The sequence below is a fragment of the Rhinichthys klamathensis genome, unplaced genomic scaffold (assembly GCF_029890125.1).
Source record: "Rhinichthys klamathensis goyatoka isolate OS25496 unplaced genomic scaffold, OSU_Roscu_1.1 h1tg000119l_1, whole genome shotgun sequence".
In the NCBI taxonomy this organism is placed as follows: domain Eukaryota; kingdom Metazoa; phylum Chordata; class Actinopteri; order Cypriniformes; family Leuciscidae; genus Rhinichthys; species Rhinichthys klamathensis.
This window is the reverse complement of record NW_026606656.1, coordinates 591,814-613,944: the sequence shown is the minus strand read 5'-3', so window position 1 is coordinate 613,944 and position 22,131 is coordinate 591,814. Positions and strand designations below refer to the sequence as shown.

Below are 22,131 nucleotides of genomic sequence, written 5' to 3'. Positions count from 1 at the left end.
CCGTTATAATAGGAATCCGCTTTAGAACAAGCGCACCTGCTCTTAAAGGGAATGTGAGATGACGCTCTGATTGGTTTATTCCACGTTACGCCCAAACCACACCTATGAATAATGAAGCTACTTCAGACCAACCTCTTTTAGATTTGCGCCAGGCGCAAGAGGCATTTATCCCGCCGGGAAAATAGCAACAGCGCCGGGATCCGCCCACAAAGTTACTTGCGCTTTGACACTTGCGTTTCAGATTGTTAAAATAGGGCCCTTCATGTTGTTTGTAGTGGCAAAAATTACGTAATTAAATTCCTCGTGTCGAAAATTTAAGGACAAATCCAGTTCATCAATGTTATCTTGTAGGATCATTTAAACATAACGCCTAAAAGACACTACATGTTTCAAGAGAGGAGACTTTGTATGACGAACGGATCGGATACAATTGCAAGTAAAAGTTGTTTATTCCAGTTGGTCAGAATAGTCACAGAAACACAGGTCGGGGACAAACACTCAGATGAACTGTGACACAGGGACGTCGATGGGCAAGCCGGAGTCTCGTGGAGATGATGACGGAGTGCTCAAACAGGAACAATAAACAATCCAGACCGGGAAACGACGACGAAGATCCACGAAGACTGGAACACACGAGGAGAAGCAGAGACCCACACAGGAACAGGACACGACACCGGGAAGCCACAACGATCTGACAATGTGAGATGGGAATTACTGAGCATATAAAGAAACTGGTAAGGGCTTGCAGCTGGTGCACACAATCAACCGGGAATTAGTAACCACGCCCACACAGACACACATACACACACACAACATATCAAAATGAGACAGTGGATCCATGAAACGTGACAGTACCCCCTCCCCTAGGAACGCCTCCTGGCGTTCCCAGTCGAACCTACCTGCCGATTGTAATCATCGATAAGGGAGTGATCCAGAATGTCTCTAGCAGGTACCCAACTTCTCTCCTCCGGACCGTAACCTTCCCAGTCCACCAAGTACTGAAATCCGCGTCCCCTCCGTCTAGAGTCCAGAATACGGTGTACCGAATAAGTGGGTTCCCCATCTACGGGGGGGGAACCGGGACTGGCGGATTAATGGGAGAATAAAACACGGGCTTGATTTTAGACACATGAAAGGCGGGACAAATTCTCCTGTACGCCGGAGGAAGTTTGAGTCGGACTGCCACCGGACTAATGATCTTGGTGACAGGGAACGGGCCAATGAATTTGGGGGCTAACTTATTGGAAACGGAACGGAGCGGAATGTTCTTGGTAGAAAGCCACACTTTTTGACCCACGACGTATACGGGAGGCTTTGACCGGTGGCGATCGGCCTTGGCCTTCATGCGCCTCCCCGCTAGGAGCAGAGTCTCACGGGCTCTGGTCCAAGTGTGGCGGCACCTCTGGACGAATGCGTGAGCGGAGGGGACCGCGACCTCGGATTCCAGGCTCGGAAAAATTGGTGGCTGGTAACCTAAACTACACTTAAACGGAGAGAGGCCCGTTGATGACACTGGTAACGAATTATGAGCGTACTCAACCATAGAAAGTTGTTGGCTCCAGGATGAAGGATTCTTGGCTACCATACATCGTAACATTCTCTCCAAATCCTGGTTGGCTCGCTCGGATTGACCATTACTCTGGGGATGATAACCCGAAGACAGACTGACCGTAGCTCCCAATAACCTACAAAACTCTCGCCAAAATTTAGACACAAATTGGGAACCCCTGTCAGAAACCACGTCCTTCGGGAGGCCATGTAACCGAAAGACGTGATCAATGACCGTGACCGCTGTCTCCTTGGCTGAAGGTAATTTGGGCAAGGGAATGAAATGTGCCGCCTTCGAGAACCGGTCCACTACGGTCAAAACAACCGTCATGCCCTTAGAGGGTGGGAGGGCGGTAATAAAATCTAGTGCGATGTGGGACCAGGGTCTCGAAGGGACAGACAGCGGTCGGAGCAACCCATCAGGAGAACGGTTAGACGTCTTGTTAGTGGCGCAAACCGAGCAAGCCAAAACAAAATCGTGAACATCACGAGCCATTAACGGCCACCAGAATCGTTGCTTTATCAAACCGTTAGTACGACTTACTCCTGGATGACAAGCCACGTTGGAGCAATGACCCCATCGAATAACGTCGGACCGTAACCCCTCCGGAACAAACAAACGACCCGATGGGCATCCGGGCGGAGGCGTTACCCCTTCTAAGGCTGTTTTGACCTTCGATTCGACCTCCCATGTGAGTGTGGAGATAACTACTTTCTCAGGTAAAATGCACTCGGGAGTAACCGGGCGTGCGGATGGATCAAAAATACGAGATAAAGCATCGGGTTTGATGTTCTTGGAACCCGGGCGGTACGAGAGAACAAAATCAAAACGTCCGAAAAAAAGTGCCCATCGAGCCTGCCTGGAGTTGAGTCTTTTAGCAGTTCTAATATATTCAAGGTTCTTATGATCGGTCCAAACGATAAAGGGTACCCCTGAACCCTCTAGCCAATGTCGCCACTCCTCCAACGCTAATTTGACCGCCAACAACTCTCTGTTACCAATGTCATAATTACGTTCGGCAGGTGACAAGCGATGGGAAAAAAACGCGCAGGGATGCATCTTGTCGTCTGAGGACGCGCGCTGGGAAAGAACTGCTCCTACCCCCACCACTGACGCGTCGACCTCCACCACGAACTGACGTGTGGAATCAGGGGTGACAAGAATGGGGGCCGAAATAAACCGACTCTTGAGGTTGACGAATACAGCTTCCGCCATATCGGACCACCTGAACGCAGTTCTGGGGGAGGTCAAGGCCGTCAGAGGCGCGGCTAGTTGGCTAAAATTGCGAATGAATCGCCTATAGAAATTGGCGAACCCCAGAAACCGCTGTAGGGCCTTACGGGAATCTGGACTTGGCCAATCCATCACCGCCTTAACTTTGTCAGGATCCATGCGCATTCCCTCAGAAGAGATGATGTACCCTAGGAAGGAAACAGACTGTGCATGAAAATCGCATTTCTCCGCCTTGACAAAAAGCCCATTCTCTAGCAACCTCTGAAGCACTCGTCTGACATGTTGAACGTGTTCCTGGAGAGACGAAGAAAAAATCAATATGTCATCCAGGTAAACATATATGAACTGATCGACCATATCTCTCAACACGTCATTGACGAGTGCTTGGAAAACCGCTGGGGAGTTGGAAAGGCCGAAAGGCATAACCAAGTATTCAAAGTGCCCCCTGGGGGTATTAAACGCGGTTTTCCATTCATCCCCCTTCCTGATACGGACCAAATGATAAGCATTACGTAAGTCCAATTTTGTGAAAATGGATGCTCCCTGCAACCTCTCGAAAGCTGAAGACATCAACGGCAAAGGATAAGTATTCTTCACCGTGATGTTGTTCAACTCTCGGTAATCAATACAAGGTCGCAGAGAACCATCCTTCTTCCCAACAAAAAAGAACCCCGCCCCCGCAGGAGAAGAGGAAGGCTGGATGAACCCAGAGTCTAAAGAATCAGAAATATATTTCTCCATGGCCTCCCTCTCAGGAACAGAAAGAGAGTAAAGTTTGCCTTTAGACGGAGACTTACCTGGCAGTAAATCTATAGCACAGTCATAGGGACGATGCGGAGGGAGAGAAGCAGCACGAGACTTACTGAACACCTCCTTCAGGTCGAGGTACTCTGCGGGCACGTTAGACAAATCCACTGCCTCCTTCTGAAACACAGAACTAGACACAGACGGACAAGCAGACACCAAACATGACTCATGACAGTGATTACTCCAAGAGGAAATGAAATTGTTCTGCCAGTCGATACGGGGGTTATGTTTGGTGAGCCATGGGTGCCCCAAAACCACCGGTGCTAGTGGTGAGTCCATAAGAAGAAAAGAAATATGTTCAGTGTGATTGCCCGATGTGATGAGTGTGAGAGGTTCAGTGGAGTGAGAAATTCTGGGAAGGTCCTGTCCATTGAGTGCGTTGACAGATATCTTGTGCGTGAGAGAAATGATGGGAATCTTGAGTTTGACAGCGAAACTGAAATCCATAAAATTACCCTCTGCTCCCGAGTCCAGTAATGCTTGAGTGGTGTGTGTGGAGGTTGCCCATCTCAGTCTTACCAGGAGGAGGGTCGATGATGTTGATGAGGACTTCTCGGCGGAGATCCAACCCGATAGTAGCCTCATGCTTACTATCGGGCTTGCTCTTTTACCGGGCAAGAGTAGAGAAAGTGGCCAGCCTTACCACAGTAAAGGCAGAGCCCTTGGGATCTCCGCCTTTCCCTCTCCTCCCGGGAAAGCCGAGCTCTCCCCACCTGCATGGGCTCATGGTCGGAAACTGGGCTGACCGCGTTCCCGTCACTGGTCCGTGCATCCTCCGGATATGGCTGGAATCGACTGGAGCGCACCCGCTGACTCACACGGTTAAGGCGTGAATCGACCCTCATCGCCAGCTCCACCAGTTCATTGAGAGATTTAGGAAGGTCCAAGATGCATATCTCCTTCTGAACGCGGTCAGCCAGCCCATGCAGGAACATGTCCCACTGCGCCTCCTCGTTCCAATGGCACTCTGCGGCCAGGGTGCGGAAACGGATCGAGTAATCCGACACCGAGCCATCTCCTTGGCGTAGATCCGCGAGTAATCTGGCCGCCTCCTTACCCGCTACCGCTCGATCGAAAACTCTTCTGATCTCTGTGGAGAGTGCCTGGAACGAGGAGCAACAGTAGTCTTGGTTCTCCCACACCGCCGTTCCCCAGAGCGCTGCTTTACCTGATAGTAAAGTAAGTACGAACGCCACCTTGGATTGTTCACTGTGAAAAGTCCGTGGCTGCAATGCGAAATGCATGGAACATCTCGTGAGAAAAGCCCTACAGTATTCAGGCTCACCTGAATATCCCTCCGGCGTAGGCAGGCGAGGCTCAGGTTGATTCTCTGGCTGGGGCGGTGGGGGGGGAACGGGCGGCGTGGGCGGCGCAGTGGGAGCAGGTAGATGTTGAAGCTGTTGGGTGAGCTCGGACACCTGTGTCACGAGTGCTTGAACCGCGCGACCTGTGTTCGCGATCTCCTCTCCTTGTTGATCCATTCTCGTCACGCTGTGTGCGATGAACTCGCTCAAACTGGCCGAACTTGCTGCATCCATGTCTGGTCAGATCGTTCTATGACGAACGGATCGGATACAATTGCAAGTAAAAGTTGTTTATTCCAGTTGGTCAGAATAGTCACAGAAACACAGGTCGGGGACAAACACTCAGATGAACTGTGACACAGGGATGTCGATGGGCAAGCCGGAGTCTCGTGGAGATGATGACGGAGTGCTCAAACAGGAACAATAAACAATCCAGACCGGGAAACGACGACGAAGATCCACGAAGACTGGAACACACGAGGAGAAGCAGAGACCCACACAGGAACAGGACACGACACCGGGAAGCCACAACGATCTGACAATGTGAGATGGGAATTACTGAGCATATAAAGAAACTGGTAAGGGCTTGCAGCTGGTGCACACAATCAACCGGGAATTAGTAACCACGCCCACACAGACACACATACACACACACAACATATCAAAATGAGACAGTGGATCCATGAAACGTGACACTTTGGTGCCAATCGGAATCATCTTTATAGGCGAGACTGTTTTTCCATAACGGGCAAGCAATCCGATCAACACTTCATTTGGGATAAATGGTGGCACATTCGATAAAGTGACCTTTTTAGAAGGTGTAGACAAGGGAAGCACTGGTGTAAAAATACCGTTAATCACTATGCCGCTTTGTACTAACTGATTTGCTAAATCTACTGTTTTCACAAATACAACAACAGCGCTGTTCATATACGGGACGCTGATATAATATTCTCATGTCCGACCGCTTCTCCCACCGCTAAACTGCATCCCTCCACACCAGCACCTGAGTCTATTTTTACACCATGACGCCTTGTCAAAGAATTGAAACTTCCACCGCTGCCTGGGGTAGCCATGCTCCCAACACGTGGGAGCCGACAACCCGTCTGACACAACACTCACTTCCCTACTTCACAACTTAAATCTACAAAAAACAAAACCAATAAACAACTAACCAAAAAATAAATAAATAAATAAGATAGAGAAGTATAGACCACTCGTACCTCACACAGCAGCCAAACGCTCGCTCACACTCACTCCGCCCACTCACCCGCACAGAGAGAGAGAGAGAGAGAGAGAGAGAGAGAAATTTATAGAAAATATTTTTCATAACAAAACACAATGCCCCTCTATGACACAATATATTTTCAAGTCTAGATTTAATCATAGCTGCAAACATCATTGCAACATTATAATCACCTTTTTGTTCAATTTTTTTTTCTTTCTGCTAACATATATTGCCATTTTTGCCTTGCCTATAATAACATTTATCAATTGGCATTCATATTGTCTTCAGGTATATTTAAAACCAAAAATAAAAACTGTTACAGTACATTTTTCATCAAAACAAATGAAAATATCCTTCAACAAGTCAAATAAAGGCTTGAGCAGTACATAAACACATGAAAAACAGTTTCTCTTTGAGAACAGAAAGGGCACTTTTGACTAACATTTGGATTTACGATATAAAAGAATTAACAGCAATTATACCATGGTATAATTGCTGTTAATTCTTTTATATCGTAAATCCAAATGTTAGTCAAAAGTGCCCTTTCTGTTAAGGTTGTCTCAACTAATTATTATTTAGTAACTAGTTCCACAGAATTTTTACGTTCACTCAATTTCTCTCTTCAAAGTGTTGCTTCAATTATTATTTTTTAGTTGGCCTAAACTTGACTCCAAATTAAAAAAGTATGTTTGCTCAACTAGTTTTATAGTTCATTCAACTAAAATGTTTTAGTTGGTCCAAAATTGACTCCAACTTTAAAAAATATGTTTGCTCAACTAGTTTTATAGTTCATTCAACTAAAATGTTTTAATCAGGATTTTTATTATTTGCTGTACTAAATTTTATACTGAGGTTAACAACATCGTGGTGTGTATTAATCACATAAAAACACAAATGAAAACACATATTAGCCTTTATTTCACAACAATCTGCACAAACATTAAATTCAATACTGCCAATTCCATTTCAAACATTTATGGAACTAAAAAACATTTACTAATCTTTCCCTAAACTGAGAATAAAGCACATTTTAAATTGTAGTAAAAACGTCTCAGGTTACTACTGTAACCATAGTTCCCTGAGAAAGGGAACGAGACGATGCGTCACTTGACGCTTTGGGAACGCCCCCAGCGTGAATGCGTCTGAGCATCAATGTCAACTAGTCCAATGGAAAGAATGAGCGTCACGGGCGGGTGACGTCATGACCAGGAAGGCATAAGAGCACATCCGGTGAAACGCGGCATTAGCTTCAAAAAGTCGAAGCAAGCCGATCACAGGGATGCAGGAAGTATGGCAGGGTGACGCATCGTTTCGTTCCCTTTCTCAGGGAACTATGGTTACAGTAGTAACCTGAGACGTTCCCTTTCGAGGGAACTCGCGATGCGTCACTTGACGCTTTGGGAACGAGAATACCCAAAACGCCAGAATTCCAAGTGCCTGAGTGTCAGTCTGTTGGAACTAAGCACTAAGCACCTGAGAACCTGGGGCAGCATCCAGGTCCAAACTGTAAAACCTGACGAATGTGAGCGGTGAGGACCAGCCTGCCGCATCACAAACGTCTTGGAGAGAAACCCCAAATAACAAGGCTTTAGAGGCCGCCATACCCCTCGTTGAGTGAGCTCTGACCACCAAGGGACACGGATGGTCAGAGTACTCGTATGCAAGTGAAATAGCCTCGACTATCCACTTGCTAACCGTCTGTTTAGAAGCAGGAAGACCCTTCTTAGGTGATCCAAAGCAAATAAATAACTGGTCGGACTTCCTCATAGAAGATGTCCGATGAACATAAGTATCCAGTGCTCGCACTGGACACAAGAGGTTCAGCCTTTCCTGGTCCGCAGATGTAAAAGGAGGACGACAGAAAGCCTGCAGCACGATAGGCCTCGGAATCAAGGTCGGCACCTTAGGGACGTATCCCTGTTTTGGATATAAGAATGCCTTGACCATCCCCGGTGCAAACTCAAGGCAAGTGGGGGAAACCGAAAGGGCCCGAAGGTCTCCAACTCTCTTAAGGGACGAAATAGCTAGCAGAAAGATAGTCTTAAGGGTAAGAAATTTATCTGAAACCGAATCTAAGGGCTCGAATGGAGCCCTAGACAGGCCTTCTAGTACTATTGCCAAATCCCAAGCTGGCACCCTAGTGCGAGTTGCAGGCCTCAGCCTCAATGTGCCACGAAGGAAACGTGTAATCAGGGGGTCTCGACCCAACGATGTACCCCCAACCAGGGCGTGGTAAGCCGCAATGGCCGCCACGTAAACCTTAAGTGTGGAAGGACATAAACCTGACGTAAAGCGCTCCTGCAAGAACTTGAGTACTGTGTTCACAGAACAGTTAACCGGATCCCACTGATGTCGGTGACACCATACAGAAAAAAACTTTCCATTTCAGCGCATATAGTTTCCTAGTAGCTGGAGCTCTGGAGCTTAGGATGATCTCAGCAGCCTCAGCTGAGAGACCACTCTCTATGAGTTGGGCCCCCTCAGAGGCCAAACCCACAGGTTCCAAATCTCTGGTCGAGGGTGAAATATTGTGCCCCCGGCCTGAGACAGAAGGTCTCTCCTTTTTCGGGATCTCCAAGGGAGGACCGTCTAAGAGATGGATCAGGTCCGCAAACCAGATCCGACTCGGCCAGCGTGGTGCTACAAGCAGTAGGCTTATTCCGTACTGGCGGACTCGTTCCAGAACTCCTGGGAGCAGAGCAACAGGGGGAAATGCGTACAGACGTAGCCTCGGCCACGTCTGCACCATAGCATCCAGCCCCAGGGGGGCTGGGTGAGTAAGGGAGAACCAAAGTGGACAGTGCGTCGTATGCTGAGACGCAAACAGATCCACCTCTGCTTGGCCGTAAAACTCCCAAATTTTCTCCACCGCCTCGGGGTGGAGTCTCCAGTCCCCTGGCCTCAGCTCCTGCCTCGACAGGATGTCTGCCCCCACATTCTGGTCCCCAGGAATATACACTGCCCTCAGGGAGAGTACCTTCCCCAGAGACCACAGGAGGATCTGGTGCGCCAGTTTGCAGAGCGGACGCGACCGCAGACCCCCCTGACGGTTCAGATAAGAGACCACTGATGTGTTGTCTGTTCGTACAAGCACATGATGGCCCCTCAGGTCTGGGAGAAACTGTCTCAACGCATTGAAGACAGCCATCATCTCCAGGCAATTGATGTGCCACGAAAGATGATGACTTTTCCACAGACCCTGAACCGAGCGGCCTTCCATTACCGCTCCCCAGCCGGTGAGGGAAGCATCTGTCGAGATCGTAACACGATGGCAAAGAGCTCCCAATACCGGACCCTGGGTTAAGAACCAATGTTTCCTCCATATAATTAAGGCACGAAGGCACCGCCGCGTGACCTTGATCATACGAAGTGGGTTTCCCCTCGGGGAGAACCCTCTGGTCCTTAGCCACCACTGTAAAGGTCTCATGTACAGCAGGCCAAAAGGTATCACGTTGGACGCTGCCGCCAAGAGACCCAACAGTCTCTCGAACTGTTTCACAGTGCGTGACTGGTCTAGCTTTAGCTCTTTGGTGGCTGTCAGGATAGCAGCTACACGAACGGGCGATAGAGTGGCCCGCATCGTCACTGAATCCCATACCACACCAAGGAAAGTGGTTCTCTGTACTGGAGAAAGAACACTCTTCTTGGCATTGAGCCTCAACCCCAACATCTGCATATGAGCGAGAACGACACCTCGGTGCCGAACCGCCAACTGCTCTGATTCCGCCAGAATCAGCCAGTCGTCGATGTAGTAAAGAATACGTATGCCCTGAAGCCTGAGAGGGGCTAGAGCTGCATCCACGCATTTCGTGAACGTGCGGGGTGATAAAGCTAGACCGAAAGGAAGAACCCGATATTGGTATTCTTTGCCCCCGAAAGAAAACCTTAGGAACTTCCTGTGCTGAGGGAGGATGGAGATATGGAAGTAGGCGTCCTTCAGATCTATCGTGACAAACCAGTCCTCGGATCTGATTTGAGTCACGATCTGTTTGAGTGTCAGCATCTTGAACTTGAGTTTCTGTACTGAACGATTCAACAGACGAAGATCTAAAATGGGACGCAACCCCCCATCCTTTTTTGGAACAATGAAATCACGGCTGTAAAAACCCGACTCTCTGTCGGGTGAGTACACCTGTTCTATAGCTTCCTTTGCTAACAGGGCCTTTACCTCTTGCTCCATTACCAGAGCCTGCTCGGGATGCACCACTGTGGGCAGCACCCCGTTGTAACGAGGAGGACGAGAACCAAACTGGATTCTGTATCCTTTCTCTACAATCTGCAGGACCCAATGAGAAATATTCGGCAGAAGCTTCCACGCTGCCAGAAAATTTACTAAGGGAACCAGCCTCTCGAGGCTGGTCTCTGGTGTTATCGAGACAGCCAATTCCGGAGCCTGAAACATAATGGCAGGAACTACCTGAACTGGCCGCTCTAAAACCCCCCTCAGAGGGCGCGAAACCGATGCTGTGTCGCAGCATAGCATCAGCGACTCGCTGGAGACCGCTGTGCCCTGAAGCACCGAGGGTGGCAGGGTTGGCAGAACGGGCTCGTGAGGACCCCGAAATGGAACGGGCACCGTATGATGAGGTGTACACCGCTCTATTTCGGTCGGGGCTGTCCTCACAGGCCTGATGCATGAACATCAGGACCTTTTTTTTTTTTCTGAGCCGAAGTCTTCTTCGCCTGAAGAACGGTCCTCAGATCCGGCTTCGACTTAGAAGACTTCGGCTGAGAGGGCTGCGTCTGTCTCCAGTTTCCACGTGGAGGTGCACGAGACGCAACACTCTCTTTCTGATGCACACGATATGATGAGCTAGACGGCTGGGGCTGCTCACGCCCTGCAGCCCCAGGGGGCTGGACACGGCGAGGGATAAACTTTTTGAAAACGTCCGCTTGCTTTTTTGATTCCTGAAATCTCTCGACGACCGCATGGACTGCGTCACCAAAGAGACCAGAAGGTTCAAGCGGAGCATCTAACAGAAAAGCACGATCTTTTTCTTTAATCTCCGAAAGATTCAACCATAAATGTCTCTCAGTAGCTACCAAAGCTGCCATAGACCGCCCAATTGCTCTGGCGGTCTCTTTAGTAGCCCTGAGAGAAAGATCGGTAGCCTGACGAAGTTCTCGAATATCATCGTGACTAACTCCCTCGCTATTATCCAGATCCCCCAGCAGGTCAGCTTGATAAGCCTGAAGCACTGCCATGGTATGCAGACATGCTCCAGCTTGACCTGCTGCCGTATAAGCTTTGCCCACTAACACCGACGTGGCTTTGAGCGGTCTAGTGGGCAAAGCCGAGGCTTTCAGAGACGATGCGGGCCCAGGGGAAAGATAGCTAGCTAAATTCGGTTCCGCCTGGGGCATCGCCTCATAACCATACTCTTTCAGCCCTCTAAGTTTTGAATAAATATTAACTTGAGGGCTGAAAAGACGTGAAGAGTATGGCTTATTCCATGATTTAGAAATCTCATTATGAAGATCAGGAAAAAATGGAAGCCCTCGTGGTGGAGATGAAGCAGTAGAAGATAAAAAGCGCTCATCTAATTTACTCTTAGGACGAGCGCCCCTCTTATCAGATGGCCATTCAATCTTTAATTTATCTACAGCCCGCGACATAACATCCACCAGCTCATCATATGCTGGGGAAATAAATTGTGAATCTCTTTCCCCCATGTGTGTGCTTTCACTCTCCAAACTCATCGCATCGACCTCCTCGGAGGAAGAGCAATGAAGTAATGGAGGGCTCTCTCCCCGGGCGGAGGAAACCGCAGAGCGTGCTTCCGACACCGGGGGGAGAGCGCTGGATCTCTCGGGTAAGGAAGGAGAAAGAGCCCTCGGACCCGTCTCCAACCCCTCCGAAAGATCCTTTTGCGATCCCCAGGAATGCATTCTCCGCGCTGCCTCAGCAGACGCGGGTCCTGATCCCTGCGGATCGCGAGCCTGCCCACTCTCTTTATCAAAGAGTGACAGGCGAGAGCGGAGCATGCGAAGCGGTAACATCTCACAATGCTGGCACTCAGCCCCCTCGAAGGCTGAGACCGCATGCTCCACTCCCAAACAAATGACACAAAGCTCGTGTGTGTCCCCACCCGTTAAATAACGCGGGCAGGGAGAAACACACTGTTTGTACACTTGTTTAGTTTCCATCCTTTTCCGCAACAGACAACACTAAATAGACAGAGACAAAATGACACAGATCGCTTGCTGAGACACAGAAGCTAATGCCGCGTTTCACCGGATGTGCTCTTATGCCTTTCTGGTCATGACGTCACCCGCCCGTGACGCTCATTCTTTCCATTGGACTAGTTGACATTGATGCTCAGACGCATTCACGCTGGGGGCGTTCCCAAAGCGTCAAGTGACGCATCGCGAGTTCCCTCGAAAGGGAACTACAAACTCTACAAGTAATTAATACATAAAATAATTAGTGCTGTCAAGTTGATTCATCACATCTAAAATAAAAGTTTGTGTTTATATATATTTATAATTATATTTTTATATATATTATATGTGTGCACATGTGGGTATATGTAAGGACGTCTGCCTTTACAAGTACATTAACTTTAATGACATCCCATTATTTAATCTGTAGGGTTTAACATGGAGTTGTCCACCGTTTGCCACTGTAACAGCTTCAACTTTTCTGGGAAGGCTTTCCACAAGGTGTAGGAGTGTGTTTATAGGAATTTTGACCATTCTTTTAGAAGCGCATTTGTGAGGTCAGGCATTGATGTTAGACCTGGATAACAGTTTCTGCTCTAATTCATCCTATAGGTGTTCTATCGGGTTGAGGTCAGGACTCTGTGCAGGCCAGTCAAGTTCCTCCACACCAAACTCTTCATCCATGTCTTTATGGACCTGCTTTGTGCACTGGTGCGCAGTCTTGTTGGAACAGGAAGAGGCCATCCCCAAAGTGTTACCACAAAGTTGGGAGCATGAAATTTTTCAAAATGTCTTGGTATGCTGAAGCTTTAAGAGTTCCTTTCACTGGAACTTAAGGGGGCGAGCCCAACCCCTGAAAAAACAACCCCACACTATAATCCCCCCTCCACCAAACTTTACACTCAACAGTTTGGGGATGGCCTCTTCCTGTTCCAACAAGACTGCGCACCAGTGCAAAAAGCAGGTCCATAAAGGCATGGATGAAGAGTTTGGTGTGGAGGAACTTGACTGGCCTGCACAGAGTCCTGACCTCAACCCGATAGAACACCTTTGGGATGAATAAGAAACTGTTATCCAGGTCTAGCATCAATGCCTGACCTCACAAATGCGCTTCTAAAAGAATGGTCAAAATTCCTATAAACACACTCCTACACCTTGTGGAAAGCCTTCCCAGAAAAGTTGAAGCTGTTATAGTGGCAAAGGGTGGCCAACTCCAAATTAAACCCTACGGATTAATAATGGGGTCATTAAAGTTCATGTGCTTGTAAAGGCAGACGTCCCAAAACTTTTGGCAATATTGTGTGTGTATATATATACACACACACAGACACACATATACATGTATATATCATATATATAAAAAAGATTATATATATATATACATACACACATTATACACAAACTTTTATGTTAGATGGGATTAATCGTGATTAAGTGATTTGACCACTAAAAAGAATACAACAACAACAACTGGTAACAAAATGGTGTCCGAGATATTTCATAAGTATAAAAAGTATTGAAAAACAACAACCGAATATTTGGCATCGTAACACTCAAGAGAGGTGCAGGGATGATGTCAAAACCCGAAAGTCTAATTCGACATTGGTTCCTCGTTTATTGGTGAAATAAGCTCTGTGGTAAACACAATTTGACAATACTTGAATGGATTTTCTGTTCTACAATGTAAACTACACACACATACACCCCAAACGTTTTTATCATTGTCTTAACATTGTAGAATAAAATATCTAAGTGTCATCAACTTGTTTACCACAAACCTTATTTCACTAACAAATTGAAAAAATCTATTTTTTTTATTTATTTTTTTTAAGCATAGGAATATTTTGAGGGAACCAGTGGCGAATTAGTCTTTGGGGTTTTGATGTCATCCCTGCACCACCTCTTGACCTCTAAACAAGAGCGGAACACTAACTCTGTCGAGACCCAGAAATACCTTTTGCACTGCTTCAAAAAGGTACTTCCACTGTTTGGGGTAATCAATATATAGAGTGTAAAGCAGTCCAAAAAGCACTCCAAAGGCAGTTGGTACATCTGAAACGTTTAGTAGAACTTCTTCCTCCACCACTGAATCCAGGCCTCCAGCATCAATGACTGTCTCAAGGAGACCAATTTGCATCCCTCTGGTCTGCCTCTCCACATCATCGCCTCTCTGGTTTGAACCACATAGGATAGATGAATAAATGGGAGGGAAAAAGATGAATTGTTATAAGAGATAATAAAAACAACTGTTCATCAAAACTAGCCTACTTGAACTTATTTTTCAACGAATTTTCAACAGCTAAATGTTAAATTTATAATTGAAATATACTTGGCTATACAATAAAGCGTTTAAAAAATGTAAGAACTCTAATCCAAGGTTATGTGATCACTAATATAAATCAATTACCAGTGCACGAATTTGAGTACACAAAATAATAGTATTAGCTGATTCACGACCTAGGCAGCTTATCGAGACACCCACTGATAACGGCCTTATGAAATGCCGTCCTCAAGGAGTCAAAACGCTGTTTCAAAATGAGCGCCATTTTATCGTAGCTGGACCGTTAGATATTCAGGTTTATGTCGGTCTCTCCACGAGACAATTGCAAAAGTTTTCACAATCTTAACCTTATTCATCACGCTTCAGTTACCATAAAATAGCGTATTAATGTGTTTAACATTACACGTTTCATAGATTTCAATAACTCGTCGCATCCATAAAAGTGGGCCTAACGTGACATTAGGCTAAAATGATGAAAGACCGCGTTCTCTTCATATCAACTCTTCACGTTACGGAAACACAAAAAATATCATAAAACATCCCGAAATTAAAGCTATTACACATTATAGTATTAACTTACATTTGACATGTTTTAGGATTTAAACGAGGTAGCTAAACGTAAGTTACGTTATATGGCAGCCTTCCCCTCGGACATAACGTTCGGCTTAACGTTATGAAATGTAACTTACGCTTATAAATATCTACACAAAAACAACTAATATGTTTACGTTGTACGTATATGGTGTACATAATATGTTTTTGTCGATAAACTTGAACATATTCTATAATTTAACATATTCCGTGCCGAGTGAACTTGACATAAGTTAGGCCTAACGTTACACTTAAGTTAACTTTCTCTCGGACATAACTAATAAAAACATTTCTAAATCCGTGACGTAACAACAAAAAACCATCACATATGTTGTACATTTTTGTCGTTATTAGGTTTAAAATCGATCATTTATTCAGAGCCACTTACCTTGAGTTAAGAACGCCTTTGCCAATGTCTCCCTCACCCGCAGTAGCTACCGGTCCGCAGCCGAGCCACTGCCTTGTAAAACCCGCGAAGTCGAATGCTGTATCCTTCCGCAAAATCAAGTGAGCCATAATCCAGATCCTTCCATTCTCTATAAATGTAGCGACACTTGAAAGAGAAGGCGCGATTTTCTCTTCAGCTGCTTCAGAAGCAAGGAAACAAGACTGTTTATGGTAAGTAATTTTAAAATGCAATGTATTTATAGACTGGTTTTGTCTAAGGGTAATGAAATTTATTTCCTAGGCAGCGAAAAATCAGAAGATGGTTTAAATCTAACGTTATGCTAAGTTAATAATTTTGCCTCAGAAATTCCAGAAGTTTCCATTGAGGTTATTTGAAAGTTATTGTGTTTCTTCCCAGCTGGCATTTTAACGTTGATTCACAGGTGAATCAACGTCAGGGACCAAAGTTGAATCAACATTGAATTATGTTTCGATTTTGCAAATCGAATCAACGTTGATTTTGCGACGTCGTTTCACCGTTGACAGCATTATGTTGTTTCACCGTTGATGTCGCGACGTTGTTTCACGGTCTCCTCTTTCAATATGGGTGAATAAAGGTTGTATGTCGAAGTTGAACTAACGTTGAATTATGCTTCGATTTTGCAAATTGAATCAACGTTGCTATCGTGACGTTGTTTCACTGTCTTACCTTTCAACATGGGAGAATACAATTGTACATTCAATTACAATGTAATTTGGAACACGATCATGCCAGTGCTAACTGATTTAGTGATTAACTGTACATACTGTAGCCTACACTAAAAAATTGTTTAATGTCAAATGACTGACAGCAATGGCTTAATTACAAACACATTTAATAAAGAGTTAGCACATGCTCAAGATTGTAAAACAAGTTTTATTTTGGAAAACAAAACAAAAAAGTCTAAAAAATACTTTCTACATCTCAAACTTTAACTTGCAGTGTTTTCAACGTAATGTTAAAGTAAAGTACAAATCTGAATGGAATATTTAAAAGACAGTTTTTGTTCAATTACAGTAAAACTTAGATGAAATACATTTAATATTTAAAATGTACAGTAACAGTAGAAAAAGCTTAGCATCTCAATAAAATGCGACAGCCTTGTGCATTGCTCTAGCAGAGTCCCAGCTCAAGGTCCGGTCCGATGCCAACGCTTCCTCTCGTTCCCTCTTCACTTCTGGTCCACTCTCTGTACGATCCTGTAGCCTATAAATAAAAGCAAAAACAGTTAAAACTGAATACAAAATAATGTACAAGATTTTCACTTTACTGTTCAATTACAGTCGAGTTGATAATAACACGCTCCAGGTGGAGTTAGAAGCTCGGGTTTTTTTCTAAAACCACTTTATTTATGTTGTTCTGTCAGATTATAGTGTCGATTTCACTGAATATGATCAAAAAAATGTTGCCGACGGCAGCTTTAATACTACAAACGTTTGCCATTATAACACATTCACACAACATGAACAGAGTATACTGTCATCTTTGAGACTGTTAGTTATTACATGATTAAAATGTAAACGTACACTTAAAGCATGGCAATCCCATCAGAAAAATGTGTATCATAGAAAGGGAAGCACACAAAAAAGCCAATTGGTACACCAAAATCAAGCCATAATATGTTACCTGCAGCCTTTATCCTGTTATGACATGTCTGAGAGTCTTTAATGTTTTCCAGTTAATTAAATAAAGGACTGATGAAGGTGACATGACCTTTCACTGTGCCACTTCAGAGGAAGACAGACAAAAGTACAAAAAGTTACTCAGACTTTCTATCAGTAAATGTCTTACTTTGATGATGAGAATCATACTTAATACTTTATATTAATCCCAGTGTAGGTTTTCGAAAGAGTGGATAAAATTGACAAAAAAAAAAAAAAAAAAAAAAAAAACTTACTGTAGTTAGTGGATTTGTCTCTATTTGGGTGTTCTCCCCCCGAAAAAATCTTATTCCAATGCTTGACCTAAAAAATGTAAACAAATATAATCATTGGCAGTTATCAGTGGTCGAAGAGGTTACGGTATGTACTTCTAGTTCTAACGAATAAATTACGATTTTATCACTTTATTCATTCCGAGACTAATTACCTCTCATGCGTTTGAGCTAATACAAACCACCAACAACAACACACAGCAGTGTCAGATGGTAACGTTAAGATACATGAATAAGTGCTAATAATATCTCTAGCGCGCTTCACTAAAGCAGTACAAAAACACTCACAGAGGTAACTTATAAGGCTGCATTAGGCCCATGTCCGTTACCAGTTTGTAAAACTCTTGTGTAAGTTACAGACAGTAAAAAAAGAAGATATTGATCTTCATTAACGGGTGATTATCCGCTTATAGCATTATTTAATCTAACGTTACCCACAAACTAAATGTACACTCTTTTCAACAGATTTCAATGTAACGTTAATACCTTTTAAACATGTATTGATATTTGTTAACATATTTATTTATCTAAAATGAAACTGTGGTAACGTACATACATTAAGGACAGGAACATAACGTTTAACGTTAACGTTAGACTGTTAAAGAATGATAAATGTGTTCTCACCTGAAGTGATATCACCAGTATTTTTACAGACCACGTAACGTTACGACCCCTTCCTCTGTTCACATTCCAGCTTTTGTCCTTCATTGACATATCACAACTCACATTCGCTCAAAATAAGAATTTAACAAGAATTTATAAAATAATGTGTCCGACCGGGTAATAATCAGCAGCTGCTCACCTCACACACCGACTCAAACAGTAACGGACGTATTTTCAAACTTAAAATAGGCGCGAATATTGTCATTGGCTAGTTTCCTGGAAGACAGAAAGATTAACCAATCATGATCAAAGTAAACCAGTGAAACAACCAATAACAGTAGTTTCAGCGTGGTAACGTAGTGAAATGTGTATAGTGTATTTAGTTTTATTTGCAGTCTGTATTTATTTAATTAATTGGTCAAATGGTGTTTTCATGACAGTGTATGAATAAAAAAAAATAATAATGCATGGTAAACTGTTAGGTAAGCACACCGTATTGTAAATCCACACAAAATTACATAAAGCAAAAAGTTTCTGCTGCACTCTTGAGATTGAAATTATTGGAGAGTTGTCTATAATGATGATAATAATTATATTTTAACATATTCATTGAAAGGCTGTATTATCAGAATATCATTAAATGCTAATAATGATCATAATAAAACTTTATAAGGCAGATATTTCTGTTGTATGTTGTTGAAAACATTACGTTGTTTTAACGTACAGATCTTGTAAAAATTTCAACGTTGAATTAGAAGTGTTTTGTTAACATTTTTCAACCATTTAGCATTAAACGTTATATCAACGTTGTTTCAACGTTGAAACAACAACTGACATTATTTCAACCATATTTCAACGTTGAAGGTCGGTCATATGCCAGCTGGGTTATGTCATCTTTTACGTTACGGTTTAGTTAGGCTGTTAGTGAAGCGATTCAACTTTAAAAGAATCCCGATCAATAATAATAGTTTAATTATTTTTCATTTTCGTCGTGATTAAACGAATGGCCGTGCTGCTAACGTTAACGCATTCAGGTTAAGTTGACGTTTCCTTTAAGAGAAGGAAACGGCAATAACGTTAAGTAATAGAGATTGAACTGTTATACTTATGTTTCTGAAGCAATAAGTGTTCAAATGAATCTTTTTATGTAATATTTCAGACTTGTTGAGCTTTGAACATGTTTGCCAATTAACGTTACACGACGTATCTTGGACCAGACCTGGGGAAGGAGCCATTTGCTTCTCTGCAAACTTAGGCTGTTTATGGTAAGTAATTTTAAAATTCAATAATATGTCTCTATCACAACTGGTTTTGTCATATTAATTTAATGTATAGGCGGGGAAAGGTCCGAAAATAGTTTAAATTTATTATAATTTTGCCGATTTAATTTTTTCTAACCACCTTACAGCACACACAAATATTTATTTTTAATCTTCTCTTTTATAGAACATTTTGCTTAGAACACATTTTTTTTAACAGATAATCACTATAAAATAGAACTATATAAATTACTACTGGTGTGGGAAATTCACACACATCTAAAGTGCAGTGTTATGGAAGAACCATTTCTTTTCACAGAAAAGAGAAGAACTGTTTGAGAAATAGGCTATAACTTGCCGTTGATGTAAGTTACAAGTGATTGCAATAGGCCTGTGTGTGTGAGTGTGATAAATATCTTTATAGTGTAAAGATATTAACAATAAATGTTCTATGCAAAATGTTCTATTAAAGAGAAGATAGAAAATAAATATTTGTGTGTGCTGTAAAGTGGTTTGAAAAAATGAAATCCGAATCGGCTCAAATCGGTATCGGCAGGTCAAACTCAAGGAAAAATCGGGATCGGGCTAGAAAATTGTAATCGGTGCATCTCTATTATTTACCGAGAGACAGGTTTATCTTTACAAAAACATGGGTTACTTTTGTAATACAGTATTGCCTTGAATTATAAACTGAAAAAGTGACCCAAGTATTGAGAAATGTGTCCTAGCAATTGTTAAAAAAAACAAAACTGTAATATTCTAATTGTGGGTCTGCTATTTTACTAGATTGCTGCAGAATTTCGACGCATAGTGTCCACAGACCTTAAGACGACCTTTTTCCATGGGCTTGATGAGTACCTGAAAGGATTTTTGCGGTTGTACCAAGCCAAAGACATTGGAGAACTCAAGAGCCTGATTCAGTCTCTTGAAGATGATGTGAGTATATGTGAATTTAATTTAGAATTAGAAAAATGGTTCCAGTGTCACATGCCTGATTAATTAAAATTTCTATGCAACGCAACTTGATTTTGGCCTCGGTGCTCAAGGTCCGAGGCTATTGGCCCCCTCCCGGCACGCTGTTTGCCCTGGGTTGCCCTGGCCTCACAGTGGAAAAGTGGCTTATGACTACTAGTTTTTATTTAAAGGGTTATTTCACCCAAAAATGAAAATAATGTCATTAATGACTCACCCTCATGTCGTCCCAAGTCCGTAAGACCTCCGTTCATCTTCGGAACACAGTTTAAGATATTTTAGATTTAGTCCGAGAGCTTTCTGTCCCTCCATTGTAAATGTGTACGGTATACTGTCCTTGTCCAGAAAGGAAATAAAGACATCATCAAAGTAGTCCATGTGACACCAGTGGGTTAGTTAGAATTTTTTGAAGCATCAAACATACATTTTGGTCCAAAAATAACAAAAACTACGACTTTATTCAGCATTGTATTGTCTTCCGGTTCTGTTGTGGATCCGTGTTCAGTGCCGCAGCTCACGTAAGACGCTGCTGACGTGTGTCTGGTGCGTCCGTGTATTCGGGTTCAAATAAATATGGCTGGGAAAAAAATGCAAGTCTTCCTCTGTGTGGAAATCCTTAGACATGTTTGCGAAGATTGTTTTGTTTCCAGCGTACGTCTCCCTCAGACTGTAAACGAAGCTCGGGCGCACCAGACACACGTCAGCAGCGTCTTACGTCAGCAGCGGCACTGAACGTGGATCCACAACAGAACCGGAATACACACACACACACACCAGACACACGTCAGCAGCGTCTTACGTCAGCAGCGGCACTGAACGTGGATCCACAACAGAACCAGAATACACACACACACACACCAGACACGTCAGCAGCGTCTTACGTCAGCGACGGCACTGAACGCGGATCCACAACAGAACCAGAATACACACACACACACACACACCAGACACACGTCAGCAGCGTCTTACGTCAGCGGCGGCACTGAACGCGGATCCACAACAGAACCAGAATACACACACACACACACACACCAGACACACGTCAGCAGCGTCTTACGTCAGCAGCATACCTGCCAACATGTACGCATTTTGTGTAGCGGGCACGCATTTTGACCTCAAAGTTCGCTGGTACGATTTGTCACTCTAAACTACGCAAAAACCTGGTGACGCCTCTTTGCACGCGCAGTCCTCAAATCAAGCAATAGCAAAAGAAGAAGAGTTCGACCAATCATAGCGCTGGGTTCATTCCCCACATTGCAAGCGGAGATGATTGACAGATGCGTAAGTCCTATAATTAAAAAGACACTGAAAATCGACACCAATAAAGAATCCACGCTCCACTCGCACGCGCCCGCCATCTGACTGATTTAAGCGAGGACAGTCGGCCTACAGTCACGGTACTTCTGACTCCTGAAGGTAAACGGACTGGGGTGGATGTGGAAAGTTGAAATATTGTATTTGAGTTCATTTTAAAATGGATTGGTCATCACACGGGACGGGAGTGATCGCATGGATTATTTAAAAAAAATACTCCGTAATTCATTCATGGTAACTCAGATAGAAAGACATTCAGCCATGCAAATTATTAAAATGCTCAAGTAATGTTGAACAATAAATCTAAATAAAATTGAAATCGCTATGTCTTAGTGATTATGAAAGTGCTGTGATGTGTGGATGACTGAATCCGGAGAAACAGGCATTTATTTTTTCATTATCAGTGTTGAGAAACGTATCGCATGTGTTACGTGTCGTTATGTATTATGTTTACTAAAGTACCGAATT

General features: G+C 43.9%; 1 long non-coding RNA gene and 1 pseudogene across 1 annotated transcript; both read right to left on the bottom strand.

The window, feature by feature from the left end:
- The window catches only part of LOC130088393 (uncharacterized), a 539,769-nt pseudogene that overhangs the window by 279,330 nt on the left and 238,308 nt on the right, over window positions 1–22,131 (bottom strand).
- Window positions 17,254–18,303, bottom strand: LOC130088443 (uncharacterized). The gene is made up of 3 exons (XR_008807466.1): window positions 18,140–18,303; window positions 17,480–17,546; window positions 17,254–17,301 (listed from the first exon to the last, which is right to left on the bottom strand). It is a non-coding gene; the product is annotated as an uncharacterized LOC130088443 (long non-coding RNA).